A 12,649-nucleotide genomic window follows, 5' to 3' on the forward strand; every position below is an offset into this window, starting at 1 on the left:
TTTAAGTTGTTGGCTGCATGAACACAACTTTGAGATAACCTTTGGTCAATTAAAAGTTTCTCATTTCAATTTGATTTAGCTGGACGGAAACTTTGCTGTTATCTTAGAAAATATTTATGATAATATTTATTCGGTTCTTAAATATGTCCTGTATGTTCATATACTTATAATTAAAATGTTGGTATTCAGTTTAATCAATACCTCATGTAAAACAATAAAGAAAAATACTATAAATGATCACGGTAATCACATGGACATTTCCTTTAAAAATAAGCAAAAAATAAAAAATATTCAAATAAAAAAAGTTTATTATCCTACGTAAACGAAATGCTCACGTATTACTCCTCACATCTGGTGTGAGCGTTAAGCTGTCACTGATGGCTGTGACTGGACACAAACACTCGTCTGATATAATTACAGTGAAATCAAATTTGACATTTGTAAGAGTGCCATCTGTTGGCCAGAAAGTGGCATTGCAGATAAGCTAGCTGTTAGCCAGCTAGCTGTTAGCCAGCTAGCTGTTACGCTGGGTATCAAGCAATTCTCCACATTAGACAAAAAATTTAACTTCAGATTACCCAGAAAAAAAGACAGTTTCATCTCATGAAGCCTGCTTGATCAAACTGTGAATTAACCTTCAGGGTAAAACTACAGTCAACAGGACATTTCTTGGAAGGATAGTTGTGTGTTTAGGATCAATCCTGACACACACACGCGCACATTCACAATATAGCATAAGCATAGCATTTGTCATGACATGTCAAGGTTATGCAAAGATTCTTTAAACCTTAGGAAAATCAACTAATCTACTATGAAAACCATAAATTACCTACAAGGATCCAACACTGTTCTGATAATCGCTTTGTATGTACAATGATTGTAGCTCTGACTTTGGATGCCCATGTAAAATCTTTGGTTCACTCCTGTTTTTATCATTTGAGAAACATTGCTAAGCTGAGTCCCATTGTATCGCGCTCCGAATTAGAAATTGTCATTCATGCATTTGTTTCATCTCGTCTGGACTACTGTAATTCTTTGTTTACTTGTTTATGTAAAGCCTCTTTGGATCGTCTGCAAGTTGTTCAGAACGCCGCTGCAAAGCTTCTGACCAAGTCCTCCAAGTTTTCCCATGTCACACCCCTGCTGATTCAGCTGCACTGGCTCCCCGTTAAATTCAGAATCCAGTTTAAGGTTTTGACCTTGACTTTCAGGGCTCTGCATGGACAAGCACCAACATATATAAGTGAACTTTTGCATCCATACATTCCCAGCAGGTCCCTGAGGTCATGTGACCAGGGCTTGCTTGCTGTCCAGCACACGAGGCTGAAAACAAAAGGCGACAAAGCTTTTGGAACTGTGGCCCCCAGATTGTGGAACTCTCTCCCTTTGAGCCTGAGATCTGTGGACTCAGTGGTCGCTTTTAAAAAACAGCTAAAAACCCATCTTTTTAAACTTGCTTTTAGTTGATTTTTATTTTTAGGTTTTAGCTTCTGTGAAGCACTTTGTGATTTTTATCTTGAAAGGTGCTATATAAATAAAGTTTTACTTACTTACTTACTTACTCGAGTCAGTGTCTCCAACAACTTTAATTAGACATAGAATAACTTTCTGTAGTATATAGAACTTCATCCTAAATATTAATCTCTGTGAAATTAAGGGGAAAAGACACGCTGCTGTTCCAGTTGAAGAATGGCCGCGCTGCCTCCTCCCATATGTGGAAGTCTCCTGAGTAAACATCTCAAATAAGAACTTGGCGTACTTGCTATTTAGCAACAGCCACGTTCTTGTTCACGTGCAGAAATAGTCCATGCTCTTCTTTGCTCACCCGAGCTTCAATAACACTGGGATCGTGGCACAGATCAATAGGAGGGTTGATTGCATTTTGCAGGGTTTGAAACGAGATGGACCGTGGCCATCAGCTATGATCAACGCAATTATTCCAGCTCCACTGCTTCACATAGTGGGATGAATCAGAACTGTGTTGTTCATTTTTCCAGTTAAAGCTGTGTTTTCCCAACCTGCTGATGCTGTAAGGAGAACTAGAGCGCCATTAACAAGCTTGCATAATTTCGGAAACCTGATGGACCGATACTGAAACACAGTCAGTTCGTCACAAGTATTGATCTCTAAGAGCCAAGGTTGTTTAGATGATGGAGCGCGTTCCAGCAGCTGAACAATCCTGACTGGAGGGACGAGACAGATTTGAAAATGCTGTTTCGGTCATCGATAACAAGGTCGACATCGGCTTGGAGTCTCACATATGTAGGATTGATGATTGTGTTTGACTTTGGCTACACAGAGTAAAGGATTATGGGTATCTGTCCTCTACATAGGATCAAGGCACTACCATACTGGAAACCTTAACTGCCTTACAAAAACTAGAGGACTATGTTGTATTAATTATTTGTTATTCGAATGGGTTTAAACAATCACCTAGACTGAAGGGCAGCAGTGAATTATTATTATTCCATATTCTGAACAATTAAAGTTAAATCAAGTTAATTTTTACAAATTAATTTTAATTAAATAATTGTTTGATTAATAAAAGACTCCTCCTCCAGATGTCATCCAACCCAGTGGGAAGTTTTTTTTTAATTCTTTGTGAATGTTAGGACTATCAAGATCATCTTCTTCATCCTCATCTAGCTTCCACATGCACTGTGCTTTCTGTGGACTTCAAACTTACAGAGAGCAAACATCCTTTTTCAAAGTTACCCGAATGCCATGTGGAGGATATTCGCTGGTGATCAGAGCTGGTACTCCGGCTACAAATTAGCAGTTTAATCAGTTGAGGAGTCCAAAGGCAAAGCGTCAAGTGAGGACGCTCTGGGTTGCACAGCTTGAAATCGTTCCTGAGCAGAAGAGAGTCAACGTGGACTCCTGCTTTAACCTTCTGAAACATCCAATGAAGAATTGTTGTGCCAAATGAAAACACAGTTCAAGTTCAAAACCAGCTGGACTATCACTCCCTATGACATCCCACTTTGTAAAAATGAAAGTCGAGTTGAAGGATGACTGTTTTACCTTTGCCTTTAATCCACATAAACATCAGTGTAAATGTGCTTTGCTTGGTTTACCCAACAGTCAAAAATAATTATTACAAAAAATATTCACATTAACAGCAACAAGACAGAGGTTTCATGTTGCTGTTTGCTAGTTTTGCTTGATTATGATTTAGATTACAGCTGACTGACTTGGGCACGAATCTCAGGTTTGAGTGCAAGCAGGGGGCTTTTCTCTACATATTTCTTGTCTTTAACCTTAAACAATAAGGCAGTAAAAACAAATAGTACTTTCTTTTTTTTTTTAAATGTTCAGTTGAATTAATTCCCAGTTGAGAGTTGCTTGTTTTAAGCTCAAAGGAGCAGGAACGAGCTGTAGCCTTTACTCAGACTGCCCAGCCGCACCTGTCAGCTCCAACAACAAGCCGCAGCCTTCTGAACAAACATCTGGCTCTCAGCACCCCGCAGGTCTCAGCTCTCTGTTTGAGTCTGTACACTAATTAGTTTGACTTGGTGCGCTTATCATCTCTGCTGGACCCTGAAACACTGCACAGGAAGCTCTGACACAAACACCACAATTCCCACAGCTCCTTGGACGTCTGCTCCTCGAGCAGGTACAAAAAGCAGCAAATAGAACAGGAGAGCTCAACATGATGAACCTGTTTGTGAAGAGAACCCAATGACCTCCAAACAACACCAAACTAAGACTACAGTGGACCTTAAAGAGATGAACATGGCCTAAAACCCTGAAGTTACTATGAAGAGAGTCAAAATGTGTAAATTTTCCTAGTTTTTTGTTTTGTTTTTTAAAGATAAAACTGTAGGATTAAAGTGCATCCTATAACGAATAATAACCCTTTCCTGTAGGGACTGTTTTCCAGGTCTGCACAAAAGATGCTTAACTTGCATCTCCTCAACTAGTAGGCACATAGATGTCTCTATAAAGTCTCACGCTCACAGAGAGATGACGAGATTTAAATTACTCATATCTAAGCTGTGCTGCAAATAATTGCAGAAAAACAGCAGGAAGTACTTGAGCACTTGTACATTTTTTTTCTCTTAATACAGATTTGTAGTATGGTGGCCCTGAGGTCCAAAACACACCAACAACAAGCACTGACTTGACTTTGAATGAAGTTCTGAACCTGATAAAGAAAAGACACGCATAGAGATATCACTCAGATCAACCACAGACAAAGGCAGCTGTAGACAGCAGTTAAAAGTTCTTCCAAAAGCGCACCTACAGAAACCTCGAGAGATTGACTTGTTCTGGTCTTCTCCTTTAGTCGTCCTGACCCGAGGTGAACTACACACAGAGTGAATTTACATTTTAGGGAAGGGAGAAAACATGTCAGTGTAGGACAAAGGGGTGCAACTAAGAAAAGGTCATTGTTTGATCCTGGTGATGTTGCTTCTTTGATCAAACTCGACTGTGTATCACTATGCACATAATGCTTCTTTCACTGCTTGTGCTGCCACTTCTAAAGCATTTTTGTTCTTTCAAAGTACCAATGTTTTCTTAATGTCCTTGTGTTTATCAGTTTAGGTTTTCTTCCAGGACCTGCATCGCTGCTTGTGACTCGATGCTCCAGACAAGAACAAACTCAGCTACATCAGACAGACAGGAGGGGAGGGTGGGGGCCAGGAGGACGTGAGCAGCACCATGCCGGAGACGTTGACCCACTAGTGAATCTGTAGTGACGTGTTGTGGCATTTTCATTCCCCTGGCGGGCTGCAGAGCTCGAGTCGTGCCGCCTGACTGCACCGATAAGACGGCGGCCTGACACACGGTGAATACACAAAGAGCCGGCTCAAGGTCTGCAGGGTTTTTATCAGGCAGCTGCTCTGAGTGGCTCGCATCCTCACACTGTTTCATAACTCAAGTCTGGAAAACTCAAAACATATCAGGAGTTATTTTCATCACAAAATGCTGCCTTTTACTTTCTGTTAACCTGCTTCAGTTAGAAAAAACCTTCACTGCCCAGAATGGCTTTTAAAGGACCCTAAAGGTTTCACGAGCCAATTGTAAGTGAAGGTGAACTGAGCTTTTCAGTCAGGTATGATGATGAAGGATGAGCTCCACTCATTAAAACCCAACTTGACTTGGAGCCTGCAATGCATTCTGGGTCATTCTTTGCTCCTGTGGGTGCAGAAAAGGCTCATTTTGCTCTCCTCTGGTGGATTTATCTCTGTACCAATGCTGAGAGCAATTTCCAAATGGCTTCTCGTGAAAGAAAGCAGGTCTGTCTGAGGGGCTAATGCTACCTTTAAAACGAGCAAGCAAAACTTGATTGATATGGTAGATTAAATTTTTCTTTAATGGCAAAGACAAAACATAAAAAGAAGACAACAGCTAAGGTTAAATCCATAAAATAAACAGAAATTCAATATGATAATAATAGAACCCAACAACAGACCAGTAACCTGAAATTGATAAAGCAGCTAGAAATGAGGTAACATGATTACTGGGACCAGGAAGTAGACTACTGAAAGGCTACTGTTTTTATTTTTAAACACTAATAATATTGCAGCAAATGAAAAATTGTTGGTAGACACAGGCCGCAGACAGCATGTCACAGAGGTACTAAGGTACCAAACCCTTCAAGGTCTTAAATCAACTCCCAAGCTAACCACAAACCAATGCAATGACTTCAGTAACTAAACCTTTTGATATTTCTGTGAGCAGATGACTAGATATAAAAAGCATGGGCAACTTTTCCAACTTCCTCCTGGGATTAATGGCTATGTAAATTCTCAGTCATCCAGATAGTCTTAAGAGCTTGAAAAAGAAAAGTGACTGGAAGATGTTTCATTTCTCAAGTGGCTTCTACAATTCTTAAACCAAGAGGTGGAAAGTTTCATGTTTTTAAACTCTAGTGAAGACTGACCGTCAGGGGGACAATCAGATGTCAACCACCAACAATGGAGGGTTGAGTAAAAAAAGTACTTGCCCCTTTGGTAAATCATGAACAAACTGTCAGCTGAGGGACTGACAAGGTGAATCACGTTAAAAGCTTTCAAAAAGCAACACAACAAAAAAATTCTTGATGATCCCGAAGACTTTTGGGGAAATATTCTGTGGCCTGATGAGACAAAAATGGAACTTTATGGAAGGTTTGAGTCCCGTTACATCTCACATAGAAAAAACACAGTACTTCATAAAAAGAACATCACACCATGGTGGTGGCAGTGTGACGGCCTGGGGCTGCTTTGCTGCTTTAGGATGACTTGCTGTAACTGATGGAACCATGAATTCTGCTTTCTACAAGAGCCTGATATCCACTTACGAGGATATTATGCTGCCACTGGATCTCATTTTTCTCAGAAACAGAAATCAGGTTTAAAAGAAAATCATGTAATTCTTTGTTTTTACATTCATCAGGTCCCAATCAGCCCAAATAGCAAAGAGAAATGAAAAATGCATGCCGTGAAAGAGTTCTTAGGAGGTTAAAGCAATTCTACAAAGAAGAATGTCCCAAAATTCAGAGATGTGAAAGACTCATCGCCAGTTATCACAAATACTTGATTGCAGTTCTTGGTGCGAAGCCTTTCATCTCCACTGCTGCAATAAATGGTTAAAGTTTGATACATGAAAAGGCAGAATTATCCAGAGTTTCAGCTTGATGTGTGGGGAGGACAGCTGGGTGTCTCCAGCTTCTGCAGCTTCTTACACAGCTACACGAGCCTAAAATAGAAACACATTAAAAGCCTTCAACGCTCACCCACTGCCTCCAGTAACGAGTGCAGCTACAGACTAGGTGCCTTCTTGATTAATGTTTGTTTAATATTTTAGACTTAAAGTGTTCATTAAGTGCTGAAAATTATCTAGCAGCCAGCTTGAGCTGATTGTTTTTAGCTGCAGCAATTAGTTAGGCAACTATTATGTTGCTTGAATAACCACTTCGTTTTTCCCCCAAACAAAACTGGCAAACATGTGCTTGTTACAGATTCTCTAAGGTGAGAACTTGCTGCTTTACTTTATCATATTCTGACAATATGAATATTTTAAACACATCCTTTAAAGATAACACCTTTGTTGTAGGCAATATATGTGTTATGAAGTAAGTTATGGAATAAAAATAGATGTAGCAGCTATGTTTGCCTTGCAATTGTCAAATTGTTAGTACACAAGTACACCCTGGGAAGCCCTATTTTCTGATTCATCATCATCATCATCATCATCATCATCATCACCTTTATTTATAAAGCATTTTAAAACAACCACAGCTGACACAAAGTGCTGTACATTGGAACTGTAAAATAAAATTACCTGAGATATAAATAAAAACCAAATAAAAGAAGAGTGAAATCATTAATTAACTACTTCATTAAAAGAGAAACTAAGTCTCACTGAGGTCATTCTAATAGAAAGCCATCTGCTGAGCTCATAGAGAACCAGTTTCTCCATAGACTTCTATTAAACCAGAGGAGTCGCCCCCTGCTGGCCATTAAAAAGAACACACATCGACATTAGGTTCATTTTTATGACCTGGAAGCTACATCCATCTTTTCTACAGTCTATGGTTTCACCTATGTGTATGAGGTTTGTCAGCTTCATGTAACATGCCAAGATGTACAAAAAAAAAAAAAAAAAAAGCTTCTTGGAGCCATACCCTAAACCCAACAGGAAGTCCGCCATTTTAACATCAGTATGAAATGCTTGACACAGCTAGCCATTTCCAGGTTTTATGCAGTGGTGTACTCCACCAAGACAATTAGTCAAATCTGCTTCACCCTTGGTTAGTTCAATCTAAAGATGTTTGCAGTGCTAATTTATAAAGCATTTGGATTTTCGTGCAACATCTTGGCGAATTTCGATGTTTCGCCACAGCACAAGAAGCAGCTAAACTCATAAATTGTTCAATCTTCCCCAAACTTTGTGGTGTTTGAAGCTTGTGGCAGAAAACATCTATAACCTAATATTAAGTCACGGTCATTGTACAAAAGGCCAGCCAGTTCGCAGAACTCACGAACGGAGCCACATCTGCTGAGTAAGATATCATTTGTTGATACTGCCTTATTTGGTTGAATGATCCACTATCCAGTATTGTTTGTATTGTTGTATTACACATTTAATACACTCTGTTCACATAATTATAGAAGACTTTTATGTTCTTTCCACCAGAAACCACACCATCACTCACCACACGGCATATAGCATTTTACAGCCTGTTAAATCCCCTCACTCACATTATGGATGTGTGCTTCGGATTCTTGTTAATTAAATGAGTGAACAACAGATACCTGAGTGGCAGTGGATTTTGTGGATACGCCATCTGTTCTTATCGGACAACCCTGTTGAGATTGTGGATTCATAGAGTCAGCACCTTATCATCTACATCATTCATAGTCAGGAGGTCAAGTCCATCCCTCTTAAAGTGACCTCCTCCATTACAGTCATAGCACACAGTGTGCCACAGTCATAGCAGCAACAGGAAGTCTAAATTACTGTGTGATTAAAAAAAATGTTTAAAAATCATACGTAAGTGATATTTGTAAGGTTCGTTCTGAAGGTTCGTTCTGAAAAATATTGACTTCAGAGATCAATCAGTTGTTTGTGTCACACTTCTCTGCAACCCATGCTTTGCACTGCAGTACTGACGTGTAGCCTGGATTTAATTTCCGATTGTCTACACCTGACCAGGTGTGTATAAATTATAAAACTTTCCCCTCAGAACTTGGATGTCAGAGCTCAGAGTGACAACACAGCCACGTTTCCATTGGCAGTCGCCAGAAAAACAGGCTTTGTTTTGCTCTCTAGCGAGGTAGGGCCACTCAATGATCAACAGCAATACCTGAGCCCTGTACTAAAAAACGGAACTTTATCTTATCCAGGTATCTTTAAGGTTGGCTCTGAGTTTACTGTACTCCTAAGGTCTTTCACTTCCAACGAAAGATTTATTGAACCTCTGCAGGGAGAACAGTTTTTCAGTGTCTTTGTGTTTCTCTGATGGGGATCAGTAATAAATATAATTCTTAAATGCAACTTTATTCCTTTTTTGTGTTGGCAGAAAATAATTTTGCACAGTTTTATGGGTACATGTCTTAAGTTCTTTATTAATTTTTATTTGGCAACCATTTGATAATGTCTCAAAAAAATATTATGTTAATAAAAGCACTCCTAAAGTAGGTGATGCTCATAGGTATAATTTTCTGTGGAATAAAAGTCAAATGCTCTGCAAAACGCCCCTTTTAGATTGGTCAGATGCTGGAAACACCGCGTATTTCATGTGAATAATCAGCATAAATGCTGCGTTAACTTAGCAAGTTTATAACTAGCTTTGTGTGACCATTTATCCTGATTGCAAGCATTTGGGTAAGTGAAACCAGATACGTGAAAGATACACTACGCTGAACCCTTTATAGTATATAGTATTTGTTTTTTGGGGGGAGGGGCTTATATCTACAAAAATGTTCATGTGCACAGTCTGGTCTGTATACAGCTTAGTTAGCAAAACACAAATACTCAAAAACGGTGGTTCAGATTACAGGTTCTACGGTTTACAACACTCTGCTGCCATCTTGAATCACAAAGTCTGACTTTACGGAGGTCGTCACAGCTGAAAACTCCAACTGAGAACTTTGGATTTACTGCTTCCCACTGCAGACATAGGCATGCCTGAGGTTGGATTGGGAGAGACAAGACTTCTTTCTCTCTTGACTGCAGTTGTGAACTCTGTTAAATTTAACTTGGATTACTTAGTGCTACTTTCAACTTCTTCTGTAGGTATTTCTTCATATCTAATTTGACAGATTTTTGACAGATTTTTATGCTGGACGCCCTTCCTGATCCAACTCTAAGGGATTTATGTATCCTCCTGTTCTCAAATCAATGGACCTCTACACTATGGAACCACAACTGATAAAACCCATTGTCCTAAAAAAATGACAGAAAATTAATCACTCTATATGACAAATTGATCACCTAAATCTTTTTTTAAAGCTGAATTTCAACCTTTCTCTGCTTCCAGCCTCTCAAACACAATGATACTTGGGTTTCTCTTAATGCCATGATTGTACACCAAAGATCTGGACTAAAAATAGTATTTAGGAGGATTTCCAGGATAGTGTGATGCAGTTTTTCCAACATTTCCCAACATTTTACGGACTAGATGATTACTCTTCTAATTGCAAACGTAATTCTGGGATGGTGTTAAACCTTTAAATAACTGTTATTGGCAAAGATCTACGTTAAACACCTGAGAGGTGGAACCAAAACATGCTGCTAGTTAGCTTTATATATCAATGAATCCACTCACGTTTCAGTACCAAAGAATCTGAATGCCAATTTTAGCTCCAATTTCCCAAATTTAACCCCAGCTTATGAGTGAAACTAGCGACTGCTTTAACTATGATGTTTATTTTCTAAAATTAATCATCCTAGTCCTAAAATTCTAAATCAGGAGGTTAAACCAGGCTTAAAACCAATCCGGAGTTTGTTTCAGATCACTTCAGGGACCTCTGGGAATGCTCAAACTCAGACAGACATGCTCTCAGCCCTCTCTAAAAATACTCCATCCATCCATTATCCATCCATCCATCTGCTATAATGAGAAGCAACTGACTCCAACCAAAGATCGACCCCGATGCGGCCATCCGGGTCAGACATCACCGGAGCTCAGCATCCATCACAGGAAGCCAGCTGGCCTCAGTTAAATCCCAAAGAGTCTGCATTTTAGTGCGTAAAAACACGTCCTCTCCAGCTAAAAGCATCAGTTAAAATAAAGATGCGCTCCTTCCTGATGTTTGACAGCAAGTGTTTGAGACAAATAAAGCGCGCCGTGCGCGTTAATCTGCCACTCACCATCATCCCCGACAGGTTGACGCGCCTCGTCCGCGTTCGCATCACAGCCAAAGGAGCCTCCCGAGCCCGAAACACCGACCATTTCCACCGTTTTGACCCCGGACGGCGTGCTCAGTGTTCCCCGGCAGCCTGCAGGGCGGTGGATCCCCGGCCGCTCGGACTAGTCATCCATCGGGGAGAAAGTCTTACAGCAAACGATTAGTAAAATAACCGTTACATGCCGGATATAAAGCAGAGCTGTGTGTGAGCAAACAAAAAGAGCTGCTGGTTGATCCGGGTTGTGGGCTGGTTGGATGGCCGGCTGGATGGATAGTTGGAGGATACTGAGCCGCTCGCATTAAGCGGGTAGAGGATGGCCTCTGCAAAAAATAAAAAATAAAAAATAAATGACGAGGGCTCACTTGTCAGAGCCTGCACGGCTTTACTGATTATGAAGGAGGGACATTTAAATTCTAGCAGCGGCTCCTAGAGGCTGAGCTCTTAAATGCAACCACAGGATGAAGCTTCCTTTTATACTGTTTATTTAATATTAATTCAGTATTGCTCTGATATCGAAGGCTACAGGCACTATCTGCTGGTAAAGGCCTTGGAGCACACTCCCCGAGTATTTCAAATGGAATTACAAGTCATGGGGTCCCTTAAATAGAGGGATCTTCTAAATACCAGTTAAACAGAACCAGAAGGAACTTTTAGCATTTGACAACAAGAGTGAAGAAGTCACAGAAGTACAGCAGCAGCGTTTAAAGGCCGAGAGGTCATATTTACACCTGTCACTAATTATAGGAGTATTTTACTGACTGATTTCTGCCTCCAGTCTTATGTACCTGCTGAGATTTCTCCTCCCACATTTAATCAGAAATAAACCCCAATGACCTTCAGTAACACTTGGTCTGTCATCGGTTGGCCAGAACATTGACCACATGATCATACCCCCCCCCCATTTGTGTCTGTGTGTGTCTTTGTAGCTTTATCTAAACTACACAGAAAAATCTCCCCCACATGTCATAAAACTCAGATCATCTCAAACTGGAATGTTGCCATCACATTTTTCAAGGAAAAAGGTGGTCCAACCTGGTACTAGCAAGGTGTACCTAATAAAGGGGCCAAAGAGTGTAGGTAATTGTTCAATATGTTATGAAAGTTTCTCTCTTATTGTATGTCAGATTCAGTTACTTGTGATATTTGATTGTGCGTACTGTCACTCGTAAAAAAAAAAAAAAAAAAAGATAAAATTGCTCTGGAAAAACTCATCTCAAATCTCACTTATCTGTCCTTAGAAAAGAGACTTTGTCCTCCTGTCTCCTTAAATAAAAATCAGACTGTTGTGTGTAATCTCTTTAATATCACATCAGTGCATCGTTCAAACTGGGAAACCTCACAGGACTCACGCAACACTGTGTAGATGTCCCTGATTTTCCTCGTGCATGTACAGTCATGCTTTCTCTTTGTATTCTTTAACAATGGCTTAAAGAGCCAAAACTGATGTTTGGATAGAGACATCTTGTTTTGTTTTGAGTTTATAAACACACTCTCAAATACCAGCGGCATAAACAAAAACATACCTGAATTTAAAAAACAAACAAACACACACAACACAGTGGAGCACTATTACTCATGGATCGGCCTCCCCAGAGCTCGGACCTCAGCATTACTGAAGCAGTGTGGGATCATGTGGACAGAGAACAGAACAAAAGGCAGAAACATCCAAAGAAGAGCTTTGAATGTCCTTCAAGAAGCCTGGAAAACTATTCCTGAAGACGACTTAAAGACATGACAAGAAAGCTGCCTAAGAGAGTTCAGACTGTGGTGAAGAATAAAGGTGGTCACAACAAATATTGACTTT

The 12,649-nt window shown here is 40.0% G+C and overlaps 1 protein-coding gene across 1 annotated transcript in view; it reads right to left on the reverse strand.

Moving 5' to 3' along the window:
* The window catches only part of tmem198ab (transmembrane protein 198ab), a 41,046-nt gene extending 29,041 nt beyond the window's left edge, over positions 1–12,005 (reverse strand). Inside the window, exon 1 of the mRNA XM_026158305.1 lies at positions 10,807–12,005. The gene's annotated coding sequence lies outside the window, so the exon portion shown is untranslated. The remainder of the gene's footprint in view (positions 1–10,806) is intronic.
* Between the last annotated feature and the right edge of the window lie 644 nt (positions 12,006–12,649).

The sequence above is a fragment of the Astatotilapia calliptera genome, chromosome 23 (assembly GCF_900246225.1).
Source record: "Astatotilapia calliptera chromosome 23, fAstCal1.2, whole genome shotgun sequence".
In the NCBI taxonomy this organism is placed as follows: Eukaryota; Metazoa; Chordata; class Actinopteri; order Cichliformes; family Cichlidae; genus Astatotilapia; species Astatotilapia calliptera.